Source organism: Podarcis gaigeae (assembly GCF_964106915.1).
Source record: "Podarcis gaigeae genome assembly, chromosome: 10".
Classification (NCBI taxonomy): Eukaryota; Metazoa; Chordata; class Lepidosauria; order Squamata; family Lacertidae; genus Podarcis; species Podarcis gaigeae.
Genome location: NC_139686.1, coordinates 2,561,078 through 2,584,881, shown reverse-complemented (window position 1 = coordinate 2,584,881; position 23,804 = coordinate 2,561,078). Strand labels below are relative to the sequence as shown.

Below are 23,804 nucleotides of genomic sequence, written 5' to 3'. Positions count from 1 at the left end.
GCGTTTCCTGGAGGACCGGCTTGCATCTGAGCGGCACGGAGAGATAGAGATAGAGGCTGGGGCCATATTGGAAGGCCCCCTCCCAGTCGAAGCAGGATGGGGCTCAGGGCGGAGATGGAAGGGCCCCTGCGCTTTTGCTCTCCCAAGGGGCCAACAGCCACCCGCTTCTGCCCCAACCAGCTGAGGGAGAATGCTGATGGCTGGGCAGAGGGTGCCCAGCTGCCCTGAGAGGAGTTCTTGAAAGGGGGGGGGATATGCAATGGGGGGGGGTGGCTGTCCCACTCCAGAGCTGGGGGTGGTGTTCATGTTTTTTGTGTGGCTGGACTTCTACAACTGTTTCTGAGCATTTTGAAGAAGGGACAGTTTGCCTGTCCTAGCAAACTGAAGAGGGTGTATTTGTGGCCCTGAGAAGCCGGGCTGTGTCTTCTTCTCTTTTTTGGGGGGGGGTGTCCATCCTTCTATGCTGCTGCTGAGGGGTGTGCTTTCTGTGGGGCCAGGCTTCCAAGGGTCTGGCAGCTTGTCTGCTGATCCTGTGGGGTGTTTCTGTTGGATGGTTGGGGGCTTAGAGGGAGCGCCTTCTCTTCTTCTGTGGGCTCTGGCCACATCTATTCTGTGGGGACTGTGCCAGATCTATGAGGTGGGGAATGTGTGTGTGCCCTTTGAGGAGAGTTGCCTGTCCTGTGCAGATTTCGGACCCACCGAAGATCCGTGGGGCTGCCCTATTGGTGGTGTTGGTGTGATACGAAGGCAGAGGGGTCTCTGCATGTGCCTCCTCTCAGCCTCCTGTGATCTTGAGACCCCTGATCTGTGGGGGGCTCTACAGGTTCCCACCCAGGGACCCGAACCTCCCAGTCCTTGGTTTTTGACAGCCTTCTCTCCCCCCAGGTGCTGATGGATGGAGTGGGGGGGGGGGGGGACACACACAGCTCAGCCCCCTCTGCTTCATGGGTGGATGATGGTGGGGGTGAATTTCTTTTTGCACCATCTGGGTGGGAATGCAGAGGTCTTGCAGAGCAGCCCCAGGGCTGAGACGGGCAGTGATGGGGAAGGAGAATGTTTGGGGTGGGTTGGGCGGGGGGGGGGGAATGTATGCTGATCTTGATTGTGGGGGCTGGGGTGGGGGTAGGAGCTGCCTGAGGCTCCTTTTGGCTGACCCGGAGAGGAGAGCCTGCCCCCCATCCCCCACCATCCCTTTGCTTGGCTTCCTTACAGAGCTGCTCTCCACAGGGTTGGGGAGAAAACCGGCAGCGCTACAAACCATCAGGTGGGCTTCCTAGAACTCACCTGGTAGAGGCAGCAAAGGAGCGGAGCCTGGAAATGAAGGGAGGGATGTGGTTTTGCTGCACAGCCTGATGCAAGAGCAGAGAAGAGGTTTTTGGGGAGGTGGGGTGAAAGAACCACGGGCTCTTCCTGTGATGCTTGGGGGGGGGGTCTCCACTCTGCCGCCAGCCAGCCCCTCCTCAATCCCCTCCTGCTCAGCAAAGCTCTTCCTGCACTTACCTGGTCTTCTTTCACATGCCTATCCCTTCCCACCCCCCACCCCAGCTCAAAACTGCCCCCCCCACCTGGTTAGCTGCCTCTGCTAGGAAGCAGAATGCCTATTCCTGGCTCAGAGTTCTCCTGAGGGTGGAAATAAGAGAGGGAGGATATCTGTCCGGGGGGGGCGGGCGTTGCCTTTGGGTGCTGTGAATTTGGGTGCCATGAATGTGGGTGAAGGCAGGGATTCTTACGAGAGGTTCTTTGTTGCTGCTCAGCTGCCCTGGGGACTCTCTACCACTTGGAGGCTCTCCAAAGTCTCAGCTTGAGCATAGTTTGGAAAAGTTATTACAATCCCTTCTTCCTGGAACAAACATGGGGTGGTGAGGTTTTGGCAAAAGTCTTATTGGCTGAGGATGGCTTCGAAATGGCAGCCATCCAAGGAATGAGGCAAATACCCCCCCCCCCTTTTCTTTAATCAGAAAGTGGCATTATGAGTGAGTTCAGGATAAAAAACAGCATTTGCACCCTGCTTTTCTTGTGTCCGTTTTATGATATTCTAGCAGGGAACCAGGCAGAGGGCCTTCTCGGTGGTGGCGCCCGCCCTGTGGAACGCCCTCCCATTAGATGTCAAGGAAATAAAGAACTATCTGACTTTTAGAAGTCATCTGAAGACAGCCCTGTTTAGGGAAGTTTTTAGTGTTTGATGTATTTATCGTGTTTTTAATATTCTATTGAAAGCCGCCCAAAGTGGCAGGGGAAACCAGATGGGTGGGGTATAAATAATAAATTATCACCATCATCATCATCATCACAACAACAGCCTTCCCAGGTAGGCCAGAAGTTTTTATTAGTGCCATTTTTGACCCTCTCCCTCTCTAAAAGTCCACAATGCCCTAGACAAAACAAAAAAAATTCAGATGTGTATCTGAAGAAGTGTGCATGCACACGAAAGCTCATACCAAGAACTAACTTAGTTGGTCTTTAAGATGCTACTGGAAGGAATTTTTTTTGTTTTGACTATGGCAGACCAACACGGCTACCTATCTGTAACTGGAGCTATGGAAAGCCCTAGAGTTCCCTTTCAGAGGGAAGAAGGAGATGCTGCAACAGCACAGTTTTTAAAGCAGAGGTTGCATGGCCATCTGTCATGGATTCATTTGTTGAGATTCCTGCATTGCAGGGGGTTGGGTTGGATGACCCTCAGGGTTCCCTTCCAACTGTACGATTCCATGATTCTAGGTGGGGAAGAAGACATTGTCAGCAATGAAGGCAAGACAGACCTGTTCAGTGCTAACTCTGGAGCCCCTCAGGCCATGGGCACTCTCCAAATAAATTACAGTCATACCTCATGCTACGTTTGCTTCGTGTTACATTCTTTCAGGTTATGTCTCACAGCGAACCAGAAGTACCAGAAAGGGTTACTTCTGGGTTTTGCCGCTTGCACATGCGCAGAAGCTCTAAATCACGCTTCGCGCATGCGCACAAGCGCCAAATCGTACCGCGCACCTGCGCAGATATGGCGCTTCAGGTTACGCTCTTTTCATGTTGCGAATGGCCCTCTGGAACGGATCCCGTTCGCAACCAGAGGTACCACTGTATGAATCTCTCTTCAGGGCCAGGAAGCATGAAGGAATGTGGCGAGCACAGCAGTGTGGAATTGGCCATTTGGCTGCCTTTGCCACCAAGCTGTGGTGTGCGCACTGTCTGTGATACGCAGATAAGAACTGGGGTGTTTGGCCCATGGGGGAGAGGTTTTGGCAAGTGGGAGGTTTCAGCAGGGCGCTCAGTTCTCAGAAGGACAGAGCCGGTCACTGAGGGAGGTGCTTCTGACTCTGCCATGGCTCACCTGAGGCTCTCCAGCTGCTGCTGGACTCCAGCTCCCATCAGTCCCGGCCAGCACTCAGGACTGCTGGGAGTTGTAGTCCAACAATGTCTGGAGGGTAACAGGTTCCCTGTCCCTGAGTGGGAAGACACAACCCAGCGGGCTTGGAGGATGAGGGGCATTTTGATCAATTTGCCATCAAAACTGGCTATTTGTGCGGGTGGAAAGTTTGGGCAGAGCTTTGGTGTTCTTGTTGGAGGTGGTGGTTGGAGTCGTCCCTGCAAACTGCCCCATCCCGGAAATAAATTCCCTGTTTGCTGCACGGAGGAAGCAACAAGCAAGGCATGGGTGAGAGGGTGGCAGTGCCAGGGGGCTTGGCTAAGCCTTGCTTTCATGGGATGGCCGTCTTCTCTGCTCTATAGCTTCAACTTGAGCAAACCCCTTAACCTTAGCAGTGAAACCAGAGGGCGGTGCCACAGAGATGGGGAGCAGGAAGAGAGGAGGGCGCCTCAAAGTGTAATTGACTTTCTACCGACAAGTGCTAGCTGGCCTTCTGCTGCAGATCCGGAGGCCATTTAGGTCTGTGCCCCAGAGCCTCCCCTCTATGGGGTTCAGTTTCTACTTTGTACCCCCATCAACTCCAAGTAGGAGTGGGAGAGACCCCTGTCTGTAATCCTGGTGAGCCACGGCTGCCAGTCAGTGTGGACATTTTTTGTTGTTTAGTCATTTAGTCGTGTCCGACTCTTCGTGACCCCCTGGACCAGAGCACGCCAGCCACTCCTGTCTTCCACTGCCTCCCGCAGTTTAGTCAAACTCATGCTGGTCGCTTCGAGAACACTGTCCAACCATCTCGTCCTCTGTCGTCCCCTTCTCCTTGTGCCCTCCATCTTTCCCAACATCAGGGTCTTTTCCAGGGAGTCTTCTCTTCTCATGAGGAGGCCAAACTGATCTTGATTGACCAATGGGGCCTAGATTGGGATAAACCAGCTTCTTACATTCCTTTTTTTTAAAAAAAAAAATCATTTTTATTAATTTTCCAATAAAAAACATCCAATTACGGTAATATATCCAATCATAATACTCCAATTAAAATAAAAATTATAGTCCAAATTATAATTATTAATTTTTCAGAGCTCCCCACAGTCTGGATCTCTGAAGCATATCTCCACATCTCAGTCCTGCTACTTCTCATTGTTTCCATATTTTCCACATCTCGATTTTGACGCTTTATAATTCTCCGTCCCTGAGTCCATGATTCTCAATCATCCGCTTCTTACATTCCTAAGACTGGACATGTTGCGCATGTTTGCGCATGTTTGGGGGCTGAGGCTCTGCAGCTTCTTGGATCCCGCAGTGCGCTGCCCTCCCCTCAATGTGGAAGCAGGTGTGTGTGTGTGTGTGTGTGTGTGTGTGTGTGTGTGTCCGTCCTCAGGTGATTTGATCTACACAGGTATCCAGGCCAGTGGGCATCTCTGGGGCTCCTTGAGGATGCTTGCAGAGCTGGGGCAGTGCCTGCCTGCTCTGCCAGTTGCAGGGGGCTTCTGTTGGCACGGGGTTATTTCCTGCTTCACCCACCCTTGCCACAGGGGGCTGGGGGAGCAGCAACCGACGCCAGCAGCTCCTAAGCTCAAAGGGAGCTGGGTGTGCTGAACTGGGAGCCCAGCAGGTAGCTGTGCCAGATATTTAGCATGCATGCAAGACTGCTGGGTGACATCAGGGAGGGGCGGGAGCTGTGTGCACCGATGCTCCCAGCTGTGCTCCTGCAACTCAGGGGGACTTCCGTAAGTACAGCACAACGTTGCCGACTTGGAGGGCGAATGGCACCCCCCACCCTCAGCAGAAACGGCTTGGAGCTGTGGGGTCCTAGCAGCCATGTTGGAGTGACTCCTGTGCAGGCAAGACCTCCAGAGTAGCATCCCCCAAGCTGGTGCCCTCCAGCTGTTTGGGACTACAACTCCCATCAGCCCCAGGCAAGCTGATGGGAGTTGTAGTCCAAAACTTCTGGAGAGTAGCAGGTTGGGAAAATTTGCCATGGGGTGTCCAGGGCTGGCACTTTTCTGGCCCTTGCTTTAATGTGTGTGCCGGCGATAGCTGGAAGAGACTTGTGCTTGCTTATGGTACAGTTGATGGGCATTGCCCAGGTCAGGAGTAGTTGCCATATTTGGGGGGGGGGGGTGGAAGGAGAAGAGTTTGCTCATCAGTTCAGATTGGCCAGTGACCTCAAGTGTTTTTCATTTTCATTTTAAAAAAATAATTATGGATTTATAAAAGCACAAAATACAGAACTGAAGAATAAAAGGAAAAAGTGAAAGGAGAAAAAATAGATCTATTCCATCCATCCATAATTCCATTCCATCGACTTCCCATCCATCCCTCCATGGCTCCTCAAAGTTTACTATTCCTGCTGCGCATTCTATTTTTTCTAACTATTTAAACATTCAAATTCTTCTCATTATAAACTATGAATGCTTAGCTTATGCCAAACCGACGAAAGTTCTAACATTTTTGCAATGGTTTTTTTAGGTAGTCTGCAAATGGCTTCCATTCCTCTTTAAAACTTTTCTCTTCTTGCTCTTTAATTTTGCTGGCTAAGCTTGCTCGTTCTGCATCTTCCATTAATTCCATCTGCCACCCCTCCTTGGTAGGGACTGTCTCCTGTCTCCATCTTTGTGCATATGGGATTCTCGCCATAAACGGACTTAGCCCAGTATACCTGAAGGAGCGTCTCCACCCCCATCGTCCATCCCAGACACTGAGGTAAAGCTCTGAGGGCCTTCTGACAGTTCCCTCACTGCGAGAAGCCAAGTTACAGGGAACCAGGCAGAGGGCCTTCTCGGTGGTGGCGCCCTCCCTGTGGAACACACTCCCATCAGATGTCAAGGAAATAAACAACTATCCAACTTTTAGAAGACATCTGAAGGCAGCCCTGTTTAGGGAAGTTTTTGATGTTTGATGTACAGTGGTACCTCGGGTTACAGACACTTCAGGTTACAGACTCTGCTAACCCAGAAATAGTATCTCGGGTTAAGAAGTTTGCTTCAGGATGAAAACAGAATTCGTGCGGCGGCAGCAGGAGACCCATTAGCTAAAGTGGTGCTTCAGGTTAAGAACAGTTTCAGGTTAAGAATGGACCTCCGGAATGAATTAAATTCTTAACCAGAGGTACCACTGTATTTGTCGTGTTTTTAATATTCTATTGGGAGCCCGGCCAGAGTGGCTGGGGAAACCCAGCCAGATGGGCAGGGCATAAATAATAAATTATTATTATTATTATTATTATATGGACTCTCCCTCATTGGAAGTTTTAAAGTAGAATTTGGATGGCCAAGGATTCTTGAGCCGTGATACCTGCATTGCAGGGGGCTGGACTAGATGACTTTAAGGGCCCATACCAACTCTAGAATCCTACCATTCTGTGATTGGCTCTGTGCTGGTTCTTGCCGTGTGTGGCTCACATTTCCCGATATTCTTCAGCAGCTGTGCTGTGCAAGTTGTTGTCAGTTTTGGAGTGATGGTTGTACATTTTAGCCACTGAGCACCCAGAGGTGATGTTGCAGAGTATAGGAAGGGAGGTCTGGGATGTGTGTGCTCCACTGCCCCCCCCAGCCCCTCCAGGGCCATCACTGGCATCCTGATAAGAGCCGAGCGAGTACAAGGGCGTCCGTCTAGGAACACTGAATGTAGGTCATGCCGAAGGAAGGCAGCCTGGATCCTGGAAAGCGGCAAGCAAGGAAGAAATGGAGAGGAGGAGGAGGATCGGGCTGGATATCAGGGGAGGTTTTTAATCAGCCCAGAGCATCACCATTGAAAGGGCTCAGGTTGTGGAGGCAAAGTGCCTGGTCCTTGCCAGGAAGGAGGTTCATCAAACAAGGTGCCCCAGAGTCACGGGGAGGGGGGGTGGAGGACGAACGGCCATGTGGGCACCGCGAGATTCGTGACCGAGCCGGACATGAACCAGGAGCTCCTCAACCAAGACCCCAGTTTTGGGAAACACTTTGAATCACAGCTGTGGGTGCTGCTGCCCATTCGGATTGGGACCGCTGCACTGGGGGAGGGTGAGGATGAAAACCCCCACTAGAGGCAGAACTGGGTTTTATTTCCCTCGGGTCAAAGACCCAGTTGGGGGCACACGCACACCCTTGTGTGTTTGCACAGACACACACACACACACACAGGCAGGCAGGCAGGCTGGCAGCCTGAATGGAGCTCCTCTGGAGGCTTCACCTGGCTAGCCCCTCCCCAGCTACAGTTATGCCCTCCCCACATCATTTTCTTAATTAAAAGTCTTTCCACCACCACCACCCCCAAAAAAATCTATCACATTTGCCCCATGGGTACCTAAATGGTACCTGTATCTTTTTGCCCCATGGGCAATTATGAACATTTGGGTAGGGTGGAATTTTGCTTAAATGGGTTAAAAGTCCCATCGCCATGGTTCCCATTGAAAGAACCCCCCTGCTATAAACACTTTTAAAGGGGAAACATCCCACTTGACCAGCTGCTTCCCCCGGGAAAACCCATCTTTTTTGCTGAATTGGAGCAAAGGTCCATCCGGGGGTTTTTAGGTTGTTGTTTATCTCATGTATAGAAAGCACGAGAGGAGTGGGAAACCGCTCGTACCCCTGCTTTTCAGACATGGCGCAAGGGGAAGTGTGCATGAGCCCTCAGAGGTGACGTGATAGAGGTTTATAAAATGATGCTTGTCAGGGAGAAAGGGGAGAGAGAAAAGTCTTGCTCCTCATCTCATGTCACTGGAACCAATGGCCATCCAATGAAGCCCAGATAAAAGAAAGGACTTTTTCATGCAGCACATAGTTCAACTGTGGAACTCACTGCCACAGGAGGCAGCGATGGGCATCAACTTGGATGGCTTTAAAAGAGGGTTAGTCAAATTCATGAAGGATGAGATTATCAGTGGCTACTAGACATGATGGTTCTCTATGTTCTACCTCCACTGTTGGAGGCAGTTGTCGTTCCTGCATTGCACGGGGGTGGGCTGGATGACCCTCGGGGTCCCTTCCAACTCTAGAGTTCTATGATTCTAATTGCCAGTTGCTAGATGTCAGGCAGGGAGTGCTGTTGCTTTCAGGTTTCTTGGGTGCTGGATTAGACGGGTCCGCTTTGCCCTGATCCAGCTGCCTCCAGGCTCCTCTTAGCTTCTCAGAAACATTAGGAACAGACAGAATGAAACCAACAGTTTCTCTCTGAACTAGTTTCAGATAGGGCGACAGCTGGACCCCTTCATAATTTGTGCCTAGCTCAACCTGGGAGGGACCCCTATATTTCATTCCTTGGTTGCTTTCAGGACAGGCCCAGCTGAGGGATTCCTTCTTAAGATCTCTGGTATTTTGTGTCAAAACAAAAAAAAATTCCTTCCAGTAGCACCTTAAAGACCAACTAAGTCAGTTCTTGGTATGAGCTTTCGTGTGCATGCACACTTCTTCAGATACACTGAAGAAGTGTATCTGAAGAAGTGTGCATGCACACGAAAGCTCATACCAAGAACTGACTTAGTTGGTCTTTAAGGTGTTACTGGAAGGATTTTTGTTTTGTTTTGACTATGGCAGACCAACACGGCTACCTATCTGTAACTGGTATTTTGTGTGATATCTGTGCCTTCAGGGGTACATTGGATGGGATGTCTTTTTCCTGCTACGGTGGCCTGATGCAGAGTCTGGTTTTGCTTTCAAAGAGGTGCTGAGGAGGCTGCTGAGCACTGCCGTTCCTATGCCACATGGTGTATGGAGATATGCCAGGGCAAACCTTTTTGACTGGCACCTATGACTGGCACCTAAGTCTTCCAGATTCTGGGTTTGTTCCTGTTTTCAGTTTGCACATTTTGTTCTAGTGATGCAGCCTGGCCAAACCTAGGAGGTAAAGGGACCCCTGATCATTAGGTCCAGTCATGGCCGACTCTGGGGTTGCGGCGCTCATCTCGCTTTACTGGCCGAGGGAGCCGGCGTACAGCTTCTGGGTCATGTGGCCAGCATGACTAAGCCGCTTCTGGCAAACCAGAGCAGCGCACGGAAACGCCGTTTACCTTCCTGCCGGAGTGGTACCTATTTATCTACTTGCACTCTGACATGCTTTCGAAACGCTAGGTTGGCAGGAGCAGGGACCAAGCAACAGGAGCTCACCCCATCATGGGGATTCAAACCACCGACCTTCTGATCGGCAATTCCTAGACTCTGTGGTTTAACCCACAGGGCCACCCGTGTCCTAGGACAATGTTGCCACCCGTGTCCTAGGAGAATGTTGCATAAATTTGCAAGAGGGCCTTGCCTTGCTGATGGAGCTCAAGCAAGCCCCGGGAAGTAAGGTGAGGCTGTTTCTGGGCACAGAGTTAGGTAAAGTTTCTGACTGGGAAACTTTGGGGGCTTAAATCTTCGCCGTCGAATCTGGTGGGGCTGATTCGGCTTGGTATGCTCTGCTTACAGTTGGCAGTGTGGCAGTATCAAATACGCTATTGAGCATCACAGCAAATCTTGAAATTAAATCATTGTCATGACTAATCCAAAGCAAATGAATACTTATTCACTCAGGTGAGTTGAGTGGGGTGAACTTAGCTGTCACAAATGATGTGCTGGAACAAAATAAATAAGATGTGATGAACAGTGAAAGAGGAGAGAAAAGAGCTGGTGTGAGAGGTTGGGGTTGAGAGGGTGAGAAATTCCATCTGTCTGTTGGTGCCACAGGGAGGGAGAGATCAGATCAGAGTGCTTTGCCCCAAGAGCCAATCACCCAGGGCTGCTATTCACATTTCTGACTTTAAAAGAGATTTGATGAGAGCGGGGAGATCTGCTTGGAAATTGGCTCCCGGTGGGAGACCTTGTGCTCTTTCCGTGCAAATACTCCAGCATGTCATTTCTCTTGATCATGGGATTTAGGAAACGTCTCGTGAGTTTAACTTCGCAAGCAAAAGCTCAGTGGGCACCTAATGGTATTGGGTGAAAACTCAAAAATCTAGGACTGAAGGACACAGGAAGGCAGCCCCAGCGCTGTGGGCAGATGTGCATGAGTTATGCAAAGTCAAAAAAAGACAACTGCACTACAGTTGTCCACCAATATTGAATTTTTTTTAAAAAATGCCTAATTGATGGTGATTGCAGGATTTGCTTTTCTTAGAAGCTGGGAGTATTTTGGCAAGCACTGGTGAGGCAAAGGGCAAAGATATTTTGAGGGACTTGGGCAGGGACGCAAGTGCCCCAAAGCCTCTTGGAAGCTGCATCTTGATAATTATTATTGTTGTTGTTGTTGTTGTTAATTATTTGTACCCCGCCCATCTGGCTGGGTTTCCCCAGCCACTCTGGGCGGCTTCCACAAAGACCAAAAATACACTAAGATGTCACACATTAAAAGCTTCCCTGAATAGGGCTGCCTTAAGATGTCTTCTGAATGTCAGGTAGTTGTTTATCTCTTTGACATCTGATGGGAGGGCGTTCCACAGGGCGGGCGCCACCATCAAGAAGGCCCTCTGCCTGGTTCCCTGTAGCTTTGCTTCTCGCAACGAGGGAACCACCAGAAGGCCCTCGGCGCTGGACCTCAGTGTCTGGGCAGAACGATGGGGGTGGAGACACTCCTTGAGTTCCAGTTGCACTTTGTCAGAGACTTGCCTGGTAGTATGAGGTCTAGAATCTTATTTCTGCCCTCCTCTCCCCCTGCCCTCGTAACCTGGCGAGGTTTTTAGGGATCATGAGTATGCATTAATTGAAGGCTGTAAGGTGACCTAGTTTATGTTGCTATACCCAGACCAGATCCTTCATGTGTCAACAACAGATCCTTCCATAGTCTCACATGCCCTAAGTGCCATGTGAAAAAGAAGAAGAGTTTGGATTTGATATTCTGCTTTATCACTACCCTAAAGAGTCTCAAAGCAGCTCACAATCTCCTTTCCTTTCCTCTCCCACAACAAACACTCTGTGAGGTGAGTGGGGCTGAGAGACTTCAGAGAAGTGTGACTCCGCGTAATCCACATCCAATTTGTCATCTATTAACTACTCAGATCTATTTCATCTGTGCTGGATTTAAATGAGACCTGCTAAGCTATTCATTTGTCCATGCGGGTTCTTGAAATAGTCAATAACCATTGTCCATACCTCCTTATATTCATTTTCTCTTATTCTGTTTGTCAGACCAGCCAGTTCAGCATATTCAAACATTTTACTCAGCCATTCTTCCCTAGTACTAGACATGTTCTCCAGCTTTGTGCCCATAAGGTTCTAGCTGTGGAGGCGGCGTATAGTAGTAAACTCTTTCATTTTTGGGGGGACCTCTGTTGTTCCCATCCGCAAGAGGAAAATCTCAGGTGTCATTGGGAAGGTTTTTTAAGTTTCTTTTTTAATTCATTATATGCAGTTGCTCAATATACCTTAATTATTTTACAGGACCACCACATGTGAATAAAAGATCCCTCAATTTCATTACACTTCCAACATTTACTGTCTTCTTTTTTAGACCATTTCTGGTGGGTGTTAAATACCATCTGTGGGCCATTTTCACCATGTTTTTGTTTATCGCACAACATGCCGTAAGATTCATATTTGTTTTCCATGATTTTTTTTTCTTTTCAGGGCGACTATGTGCCTCTAAAAACCAGGCTGCAAACAGAGCATGTGCTTAGAGCGCATGACTTCTTAAAGAACCGAGGGAGCTGTAGCTTGTGAGTGCTAGGAATTGCATCTTGGTGGAGGATAGACAGCAGTTTCCAGGATTCTTTGGGGCAGCCATGCGCTTTAATGCACGGTGTGTCTGTGGCCCCGGCTGCCGGGAATCAGAGTTGCTATTGCATCCATGTCCTTGCCCTTGCAGGTTTCCTACTGGCATTTGGGTGGCCACTGAGAACAGGATACCGGACTTGATGGGCCTCCTTGGGCTTGATCCGGTTGCCCGGATCTTCTTACATTCCTAGGGTTGGCCCCTGCAGCAGAGACTGGCCAGAGCTCTTCAGCTCAGATTCACAGGAGCCATTTCTGATTCCCACGTTGCCATATGGCAAGCTGTTTCTGTTTTGAGTGACAAGCGATCGGAGCCATTTCTTTTGGGTTAGCAGTGGAGAAACTGGCCTGATTTACTCAACGTAACACCAAATGGTTAACTAAACTAGGCTAACGACCAACCTCTAAAATGGTCTGTTAACATTCCAATAACTCATCCACAGAATTGGCAAAGAAAATAGCATTTAATGCAACACCAAGCAACTTTGGTACTCTGGGCAGCTGAATAACCCCCTTCTATTGTCTCTCTGTAAAAATGGCTCTGGAAGCTGTTCCTTCCGTCAGCCTAGGATGGCAGGACTGACTGGAGCAGAGTACAGGAAGCCCACAACTTGCACGTGATGGACTCACGCAATTGCAGTTTTGTGCGGGTGGTGGGAAAAGGAATAAATAAATGGACAGTGGGGCAGGGAAACAGATAGAAGGGGCTATCAAAGATCTCACATGACCCTTCCCAGAGCCCAAGGAGCAAAGCAAAGGGTTTGAAAAGCTCTTTCCATGCTGGGTTTTAAGCGCTCCACCTTGGCTCACCAGGTCATGTGAGGTCTCATGTGGCTTTGCAAAATCTTGGACATCTCCGGGAGATCTGTACTGTTTTTAACACTGATTGGGAGCCGCCCAGAGTGGCTGGGGAAACTCAGCCAGATGGGCGGGGTATAAATAATAAATTATTATTATTATTATTATTATTATTATTATTATTATTATTATTATTATTATTACTTGTGGGAGCCTCTCACAGCCTTCCTGTCAGGTTTGCATGCAGGAGCCAGGCCCTGTGACCAATAAGACTTTGCAGGACTGGGGCCTTCCTAAGTTTGTTCTGAAGAGGCAAGGCGCGGCCGCACAGGTGAGGCCAGTTGGTAACTCACAGCACCTGGTGGCAAGAGCTGGGAAGGGATATAAGGTCAGCATTTCCCTTCAGTTCTTTGCCACAGCAATACGCTTCCTGCCTTGCTGCATTTGGCTTCTTGCTTCTTGATCCTCGGACCCCTGACTTCATGACTCCTTGCTTCCTGACCCTCAGACCCTTGGCTTCTTGACTTCTGGCTCTCTGACCCTCAGACTCTTGGCTCCTGGCTTCTGGACCCCCGTTCCTGCTCCCACCCTGCCATCTTGCCCCCGGTCCTGACGTCTCCTGCCGGGACTTAGATCGCCCTGAACTAGACCGTGACACTTCCAGAGCCCTCATGTGACCTTCTCAGAGCCTGATAAGGTAGAGATAGGCCTCGCGGGTGCAGTTCTGGGGGTCTGTGATTTTGCCTTTGTGCACAAACCCCCCAAAACGTAAGCCCTATGTGAGCTGTGGGCCTCCTGTAAGAGGCCACCTGAGAAGTGCCCCTCAGGATCCTGTGCGATGTTGCAATTGTGCCCAGCCCAAGAGAAGCAACTCATGACCCTCTGCGCCAGGGAAATGTACCTCTCAGGCCACGAGATGAGACGCCTTGCACTCTTTAGCTGTGACAAGATCTCCTGCTTCATTCTCATTCACCTGGTCCAATAGGAGTTTGAAAATATCAAGAACAAAGGGAACAGAGAACCGAGGATTAGGGCGCACACCACATCTGCCAGGAATCCAGAGCTCATTCCTGTGGCCATCAACTTGGGGTGGCTTTAAAGATGGCTCTGGACATTAGACTTCTGTTGATACTAGTGTCCTGATCAAGGGAAGTCATCTTCCCATTCTATTCTGCCTTGGTCAGAATGCTGCTGGAATACAGTGGTGCCTCGCAAGACGAAATTAATCCGTTCCGTGATTTTCTTCGTCTAGCGGTTTTTTCGTCTTGCGAAGCAAGCCCATTGACAGCTTAGCGGATTAGCGTTATTAGCGGCTTTTAGCGATCAGCTGAGAAGCAGCTTATCAGCAGAACAGCTGATAAGCGGCTTAGCGCTTAGGGAAAGGGCGGAAAAAAGCAGGGGGGGGGGGAAGTGGGAACTCGCCTCCATTCGTTTAGCGAAGCGCCTCCAAAAACGGAAAACCCTTTCGTCTAGCGGGTTTTGCGTCTTGCGAGGCGTTCGTCTTGCGGGGCACCACTGTACTGTCTCCAGTTCTGGGTGGCACAATTTAAGAAGGATGTTGAGAAGCTGGAACGTGTGCAGAGGAATGTAGGAGTGCAAATATCTAGAGTGTGGGGTCAGGTGGGATTACTATGAGGAACTACAAAATATGCATCAAGCCATTGTGTCCACGATGAATGCATTGTGTTGACTGGATTTAATTCATTGACAATAATTTCTGATCAAATCCCACAAGCCTCTGCATCTCTGGCCATTTCCTCTACTGCCCATTTCTCTTGCTTGACAAGTCACGTACACAGCCCAGCTGCCAGTTGCTTAGCCAGGCCTGCATCCTGGGCCATCAAAAATAGTGGGCAAGCTTCTTTGATGTAGCTTTTCTGATATGTTAATCTTAGGATGTTAATCTTAGGGCCAGGAAACAGGTCTCACATAAAGGTGATAATGATCGCTGTCCTCCTGGCCATCCTTCTTATCATGTGTATTGATTGTTTATGACCTCCGAGGTTGCTGAATGCATTCCTTTGTAGTTTTCATTTATTTACCCCAAAAGTATGCATGCTTAACTAGTGTTTGTAGTTTACCTTTGTCCCCAAGTGGAGTTTGTTGAAATGCTCAGAAGAAATCTGATTGGTTCTTACGAACACTCTGTAAAAAGTTCTTTTGTGAATAAAACGACCTGGGCCAGGGCGTTGACAGAGAGATTATTATATGCACCCTTCTCAGAGTCTTGCTGGTTCAAGCCTGTGTGTGTATTCTTATTAATCAGAGTTCAATCCTTCCTTTACTTTGCGAACGCCTCAGAGGAAGGCAACCCAGATGATCAGGGATCTGGAATTCATGCAGAGACAGAGAGATATGATAGCCATATTCAAATATCTTAAGGGCTGTCACATGGAAGATGGAGCAAGCTTGTTTTCTCCTGCTCTGGAGGGGAGGAACCAAACCAATGGCTTCAACTGAGAAGAAAGGAGATTCCAACCAAACATCAGGAATAACTTTCTGAGGGCATGAGCTGTGCGGCCACGGATGGGACTGAAAGGTGGTGGACTCTGCTTCATTGGAGGTTTTTAAGCACAGTTTGGATGGCCATCTGTCAGGGATGCTTTAGCTGAGACTCCTGCACTGCAGAGGGTTGGACTAAATGATCCTAGGGGTCTCTTCCAACCCCACATTTTTATGGTTCTATGATGCCTTTAGGTCCTTCTTATCCAAGAGCCTTGTGGCTTACAATACTCTCTGAGTGACAATTTTTGAAGAGTTAACTGTTTACATTCTCAGAATGCATGTGGGGAATTTGGTGTGTGTGTGTGTGTGTGTGTGTGTGTGTGTGTGCTTCCATATTGGCCAGAGGTGAGGATGTGGTCCTCCCCTCACAAGGCTCCTGAAGCTGCTTTGCCATTTATGTGGCTTGTAGTAACAACTCAGCCCCCAGCAGTAAGAAGGGTGCCATTTTATCTCTGCTTTCCTCCATGCTGCTTCGAAAGAGGAGCGCGGAAAAAGTCCGCTGGAAAAATAACGTGCTGGGTGAACCAGCTACGAAGCGTTGTGTTTTGGGTGCGAGGAGTTATCGCTGCTCTCCACTCATGGACTCCCCTGCCCTGCGATCCCAACTACTTTGATCTGTAGCCTGTCCAAAGCCCAAAGGAATTTGGAAATCCCCTCGCTGTTCCCCTTATGCACTAGACTGATCCCATGTGCGTGTGTTTGTATGTGTGTGCACCGTGAATCTGCCGGAATGTGGAATGCAGGATTAAGCCAGCAACTTGTGGTTTTGGTTTGTTTGTTTTTTGGGAAAATGCACAACAGAACAAAGCTGGTTTCTTCTCTTTCTGGCAGCAAAGAAATGCTTGGAAACGTGTGTGGGTGATTCCTGCTGAAAGGAACCCCAGAAATCAGAGGGATGGGGGCTGAGCAAGGTTTCCAGGCAGGGGGGCAGAGTCACCTGGGTGCTCCCAGTCTGTCATAGTTTTGCTGGTGGGATTCACTCACATACAGTGGTACCTCTGGTTACGTACTTAATTCGTTCCGAAGGTCCGTTCTGTAACCCAAGGTACCACTGTAGTTGCTTTGGAAGACGATCATTAGGCATCCACACAACATGACCAGTCCAACGAAGTTGATGTTGGTGAATCATTGCTTCCACACTGGTGATCTTTGCTTCATCCAGTGCACTGGTATTAGTTCGCCTGTCCTTCCAAGTGATGTGTAAGATTTTTCGGGAACACCGTTGATGGAATCTTTCGAGGGGTTGGAGATGGCGTTTATAAGTGGTCCATGTTTCACATGCATACAGTAGGGTTGGTAGTACAATAGTACAGAGAGGCTGAGAGGGGCCTCTGGTTTCCTGCCTTATTTGCATTTCATAAAATATAGCTACTATAGTGGTACCTCGGGTTAAGAACTTACCATATTTTTCACTCTATAAGATGCACCAGACAACAAGACGCACCTAGTTTTTGGAGGAGGAAAACAAGAAAAAAAATATTCTGAATCTCAGAAGCCAGAACAGCAAGAGGGATCGCTGCGCAGTGAAAGCAGCAATCCCTCTTGGTGTTCTGGCTTCTGTGATAGCTGTGCAACCTGCATTCACTCCATAAGACACACACACATTTCCCCTTACTTTTTAGGAGAGAAAAAGTGAGTCTTGTAGAGCAAAAAATACGGTAATTCGTTCTGGAGGTCCGTTCTTAACCTGAAACTGTTCTTAACCTAGACACCACTTTAGCTAATGGGGACTCCCACTGCCGCCGTGCGATTTCTGTTCTCATCCTGAAGCAAAGTTCTTAACCTGAAGCACTATTTCTGGGTTAGCGGAGTCTGTAACCTGAAGCGTATGTAACCTGAAGCATATGTAACCTGAGGTACCACTGTATAGGCAAATCAGTTGGCGCTGTTAATGCCAGTTTGGTGCTCTTGCCCAGCAGACCCACTTCCCCTGCAAAAAGCAAGTGCTTTGTGATAGGAGAGGGGAAAATTTACTGGAAAATGTGTGCTTTATTTGACATGATGCCATCTAACCGCTCCGTGGACAAATTGGGATGAATCAGGTCACCTGGAAGTGGTCTCCGTGCCCCTTGTCCCTCTTTTGCCTTCCCAACAACGACCACACCAGGACACTTTCAGCAACAGGGGGAAGCTTGCAAAATCAATTATGCACAAAGGACAACACGGAAATCTGCTCCATTTGCATAATTCATGCGGGTCACAGAATCCAGCTTTCCTCGGCACCAAATCTTTCCCTATTTTTAGTTTATACAGCTATCTCCTGATCACTGCGTGAGAGTTTCTGAGAGGAGAGCTTCTCCTTGCTGCCGCCGCAGAGCTGTAGCCCTTGCAGACCAGCACCGGGTTCTGGTTTGGAAGCCGAGGCCTGGCACAAAACTCTGTAAATCAGGAAGCAAATTGGCGACATGGTGTAGTAGATTAGCAACCATCTGTCCCAAGACAGCCATCCTCTGTGCTGATGGAAAGGGGGTCCCCTGCTGGACAGAGTTGGGGGAGAACGTCAAGGAAGAAACAGGTGGTGGCGGCAGCGAGGAGTTTGGCGCCCCCTTCCTACAAAGAATTGCAGCAATGGAAGAGCCAGGTTTGGGGGCGGCTACAGTTTTTCCTCCGGCAAAGGAGGTTTTGGAAATATACTCGGAGTCGAGAGTGGATTTCATGCTCTTTATTCAGCTCATAGTGGTGAGGAGGAATGGAAGTTCCCCCAGAATGTCTGCCTTATATACATTATTTACACAATGGGCCCCACGGGATTGGCTAATTCCGGGATTCTCCTTTAGGCCAATCAGGTTGCGGATTCACTTCCACCTGGAGCTGGATTTGGTGGCTCCTGTGGACCAATCCGACTGCTGCCTTTTGGATCCTATTCAACTCAGTACACAACAGTTTTCATGACACTCATCCTCAAACCCTGTTCAGTGGAGCAGGCCAGGACCACATTTTACCCAGGACACCTGTTGCTTGTGGGTCTGTCGGTGGTCCAAGGCCCTGAGTTGGGGGGGGGGACTCCTCTAATCTAGTCCAGCATCTTCTGTTTTGTTGCCGGAGAGCTCTTGGCCCACAGGTGGCAGGAGCTGAGTCTGGTGGTTTTTGCCTGCAGTGGACGTGCTTCACCCCTGAGCTCTAACCAAGGGCATGGAAAGGAATTGGTGCTGAGTGCGATTCCAGGTTATGCATTTGTGGCTGTCTCTGGATGTGTGCTCTTTGGGGAGGCCCCCCTGGATTGCAAGGTGGGTGTATGGATCAGAGGACTTGCGTGGGAAGGCAGTGAGCCTGGATGAAGTGCCAATCTTTGCCTAGAGGAGGTATCAAGCGTGTGTGTGTGTGTGTGTGTGTGTGTGTGTGTGTGTGTGTGTTACAAGGCAATGAAAGGAGAGTGTTCCCTCCCCCCCCCCATCTGAATGGAAAAAGGAAAGCAGCTGCCTGAGTGGAACATGAAGAGGTGTACTTTCTCTGAGCAACTGTGTGTGCAAGTACAGACTCTGTGTCTGTCTCTGTGTGCATGCACGCACACACCAGGGGGGCAGAGCCGTCATGCTGCTCCTTGCAGCTTCAATAATAATAATAATAATAATAATTTATACCCCGCCCTTCCCGGTTCAAAAAACTGGGCTCAGAGTGGCTAATAACAAACTTAAAACACTTAATTGATGCTACAAAAAACAGCATAAAATACAGTATAAAACGTGAATAGCAATAAAATAAAAAATCCATTTAGGGGGAAAATCCATCCAATAAACATTAGATGATCACCAGGGCTAGCTGGCTAAATTAGTCCTACTTGGGCCAGCGTGGAGACCAGGGGAGAATTAGCTGTGGGATCCCAGGGCGGGTAATCTTCATAAAAAGAGGAGAGGGAGGGAAGGAAGGGGAATAAAAGATCAGGCTAAGTTCAAACTGAAAGCCAGGCAGAATAGCTCTGTCTTGCAGGCCCTGTGGAAAGATGTCAAATCCTGCAGGCCCCTTATCTCTTGTGAGAGAGCGTTCCGCCGAAAAGGCCCTGGCTCTGGTCGAGGCCCGTCTAATCTCCCTGGGGCCTGGGATCTTCAGGGTGTTATTATTTGCAGACCTTAAGGTCCTCTGTGGGGCATACCAGGAGAGGTGGTCCCGTAGGTACAAGGGTCCTAGGCCTATAGGTGCAAGGGTCCTATGATCTGGCAGAGAGCAGGGTTCAAATCCCACCCCCTCATCAATGAAGCTCACCTTGGGCCATTCACTCACTCTCAGCCCAACCTACCTCACAGGGTTGTTGTGAGCATAAAAAGAGGAAGGGGAGAACCATGTACAACACCTTGAGTTTCTTGGAGGAGAGCTGGGATATAAATGTAAATGTTTCACGTTAGCCCCTTCACTTACTGCATAGTTCCCCCATTGGGAAAACCCAAATTAAAGACGGGGAAAGGGTGAGCTGCTACCTGGATGAGGCAACTTGACAAATGTGCACACCTTGGAGGCACAGAATTCGCTTTGAGCCGCCGCGTGTGCAGAGCCAAAATTACCAAATTTGCAGCTCTGACGGTGGATTGCTTCAGACGGCGGAGCCTCTAAGGCAGCCTCTGAATTGTAAGAATGAGCTTGCGCAGCCCTGAGAGGGTTGGCAGCGCCAAACAGCAGACGCAAAATTCAGTATTGATACATGCAAGGAGAAGCAGGCGAGGAGTTGCCCCAACCCTTTATGTGCATGGTGGGGTTTCGAATCAGCTATTACCATTTGCCAGGGAGGGGCAGAGAGAGAAGAGAACTTGGAGTAATTACTAATTGCTCTCGGTTCACATGCTGCAGCAATCCAGAATGCCAACAGGCAGTTAGGGGAAGTAAATGGGATGCTATGGAGATGCAGCTCCTTCATTATTCATCAGCGATGCGCCCATGGACTGAATACTTTGTGTGCAATTCTGGTCAGTGTCCTTCCAAGAGGATATAATCACAGGAGAAAGGTGCTGAGAGGAGCCTCAGAAGCAGGCGGGGAGAAGGCTGTGCAGCCGAAGGGTTTGTTATGTTATGAAAAAAAGTCTGGGTGCAGGTTTACTGCGCGGCCCAGCTCATTGGGGTCTCTCCTGGTCAGCAAAAGAAGGAATCTCCAGCCAAGTAAAGAAGCAAATCAGCGGTCAGTAGTAACGGTAAAGGGACCCCTGACCATTAGGTCCGGTCGTGGCTGACTCTGGGGTTGTGGCGCTCATCTCGCTTTACTGGCCGAGGGAGCCGGGGTACAGCTTCCAGGTCATGTGGCCAGCAGGACTAAGCCGCTTCTGGCGAACCAGAGCAGCGCATGGAAATGCCGTTTACCTTCCCGCCGGAGCGGTACCTATTTATCTACTTGCACTTTGACATGCTTTCAAACTGTTAGGTTGGCAGGACAGCTGTTAGTAGAACTGATCTTTATTGTTGCAGTGAGATTCACAAACACAATCCGGAGGATGGGGTTGCATGGACTTTTAAAACTCTCCCCCCCCCTTCAATAATACATTTCCAGATACACCACCGACACATCACCAACGTGTCACCAAGAAGGAGGTTGACTCACCTTCTAAGTACCCACCACTAAGAGAACAATTAAACTATTTACACCTGTCCTTGCCCTCCAGCCGTCTCGAGGAGGATGGCCTTTGGGAACACCTGGCCTCAGCAAACCCATCAGCAGATGTCCATTGTTTCCCTCAAGGGAGGGGTGCTGTGTACGGGACTGTATGCCTCAGGGATTATGGAGGAGTCATTAGCCATTGGAACCAAGGAAATGGGTCAAACCATTGAATTTTGGCAATTATTTGATTCTGTATTGGATAGTCAGAGGAAACAGTACGATACATGGTATCTGCTTATTGCTACAGTTTTATAGACTACTTTTTAGAGGCTGTGGTGAGAACTTGGGATTTGGGGGAAGTCGTTTAACCAAAACACACACACACACACACACACACACACACACACCGTTCATGGTTTTAGCTTCTGAAATGTGCATTTCTGGGAATACTTGCCATGTGACATAGGACACTCCCACATCTCTCTCTCTCTCTCTCTCTCTCTCTCTCTCTCTCTGTGTGTGTGTGTGTGTGTGTGTGTGTGTGTATTTAACACTGGCTGGCAGCAGTAGTCCTCTGGGGAATGCGGTAGGCAACACTCCCATCATTCAGTGAAGGTAATGTCCCTGGCAGAAGTATACTGCAGACTTGAAGGCAGCATAGTTCCCCAGCACACAGCAAATTGGTAACTTGTGGAACTCTTTGCCACCAGAATCAGCAGTGGAGAAGAGTCTTTCTAATTCTGAAGTAGAGTCCATAGGATCATCACTGCAAAATAAGCTCAAAACATCTTGTCTCTTTCTTTGAGTTGCATCTGAGCCTAGAGCTGCTGGAGGTGGGTTGCTGTGATTATGCTTGGTGTCTGCTGTGGTTTCCCTTCAGCCCTTGGAGCTGTCCGATGCAAGATACTGGTGTCTGGGTGAGCCATCAGTTTGACACAGGATGAACAATTTGCATTTTTTGGAGGGAAATGAGAATAATCTCTGCTCTTTCTTGGCATGGAAAGAAATGGGAAGGGTGCAAGTCCAGAAGCATTTTGCTGTTAAAGAGAAAGAAAAGGAAGAAATTCCCAAATGTTTGTGTATTTGCCTGAGGACTGAGTTGAGCCTCTTCAAAGTCCAGACTCTGCCTTGAGCCACTTGCGCAGCTGTGGGAAAATAGCCCAATCTCTCAGGCGGTCTTGAGAGGCAGTAGAACCACCTGCAGGCAGACCTGTCAGGACCTTGGAGAGCTCCCTCTGAAGGCAGATGTTGCTTTGACAACCAAGTACCTACAGAGCAAAACCGGCCTGCCAAGCACCCAAATCTCATTCCTTTGCTAACAGCTACAAGGGATGCAGGTGGCACTGAGGGTTAAACCACAGAGACTAGGGCTTGCCGATCAGAAGGTCAGCAGTTTGAATCCCCGCAACGGGGTGAGCTCCCGTTGCTCGGTCCCAGCTCCTGCCAACCTAGCAGTTCGAAAGCACGTCAAAGTGCAAGTAGATAAATAGGTACCTCTCCGGCAGGAAGGTAAACAGCGTTTCCGTGCGCTGCTCTGGTTCGCCAGAAGCGGCTTAGTCATGCTGGCCACATGACCTGGAAGCTTTACGACATCTCCCTTGGCCAGTAAAGCGAGATGAGCACCGCAATCCCAGAGTCGGCCACGACTGGACCTAATGCTCAGGGGGCCCTTTACCTTTACCAGGAATTTTATGGGCATATGTGTGCTTGTGCGTGCATGTGCGGGCACGCACGCACGCGCACACACACCACTTCCCTACCTCAATGCCCCCTAGGTATTTTGGGCTACCACTCCTGACAGCCCCAGGTAGCACCTATGCATATATACATGCATTTATTTATGTTTGTATTGCATGTATCTCTTGCCCTTCCTCCAAGAAGCTTAGAGTATCATTTGTGGCCCTCTCCCCTTGCTATAGCCCTCACATGGCAGCATGACCTCTGTGGTCACTGTGTGGGCTCAGGTATTCCTTTTGCTGGAAGATGACAGGAGACCTGGAAAGGTGTCAGAGCTGTGGGTCCTGAAGAGCATGGCCAGTTCAGTGTCAGGTAGCCTCTTCCTGTGACGCTTCCTCCCTTGGACTGGCCTTTGAGGTCGGTGAGATTCTTGAGGCAGACTCTTCCGACCTTCACCAGCTGAGGCTGCCTCTGTCTCATAGCACCGCTGTCCAAGGCATCTGGGCTTGGGAAGTGACCATGGTCCCTTCCAGCTCTCTAGCTCTACTGGGATGCACTAAATAAGGGGGGAGAGTTTGGGTCCAGGGCGGTCCACAGAGGAGCAACTGGGGTTCTTGCGAAAGCAGTGTGGTCAGCCTAAGGCAGCCACGAGGACTTGTCAGGCTTAGGCCTGTGCCAGGACAACTCCCTTGGACTGGATGCTTCCTGGCATCTGGTTGCCCAGCGTGAGACCAGGATGCTGGACTGGATGGGCCATTGGCCTGATCCTGTGGGCTCTTCTGAGGTTCTTATGTTCTGTGTGCAAGTTCAGTGCCTCTGATGCAAAGGGCTGCTAATTCAGGAGAAGCTGGGAGGCCTCTGGAAGAGCGTTGAGCCGCAGAGGTCTTGCACCCACTGCAATAATAATAATAATAATAATAATAATAATAATAATAATAATAATAATAATTTATTATTTATACCCCACCCATCTGGCTGAGTTTCCCCAGCCACTCTGGAAGGCTTCCAATAAAACACTAAAATACAACAACCTATTAAACATTAAACAGATGTCTTCTTAAAGTTTGGTATTTATTTTTCTCTTTGACATCTGGTGGGAGGGTGTTCCACAGGGAGGGTGCCACTACCGAGAAGGCCCTCTGCCTGGTTCCCTTTAATTTGGCTTCTTGCAGCGAGGAAACCGCCTGAAGGCCCTCGGCACTGGACCTCAGTGTTTGGGAAGAATGATGGAAGTGGAGACACTCCTTCAGGTCTACTGGGCAGAGGCCGTTTAGGGCTTTAAAGGTCAACA

General features: G+C 49.4%; 1 protein-coding gene across 7 annotated transcripts in view; it reads left to right on the top strand.

Moving 5' to 3' along the window:
- The window catches only part of SHANK3 (SH3 and multiple ankyrin repeat domains 3), a 410,336-nt gene that overhangs the window by 52,751 nt on the left and 333,781 nt on the right, over positions 1 to 23,804 (top strand). The window lies entirely within an intron of this gene.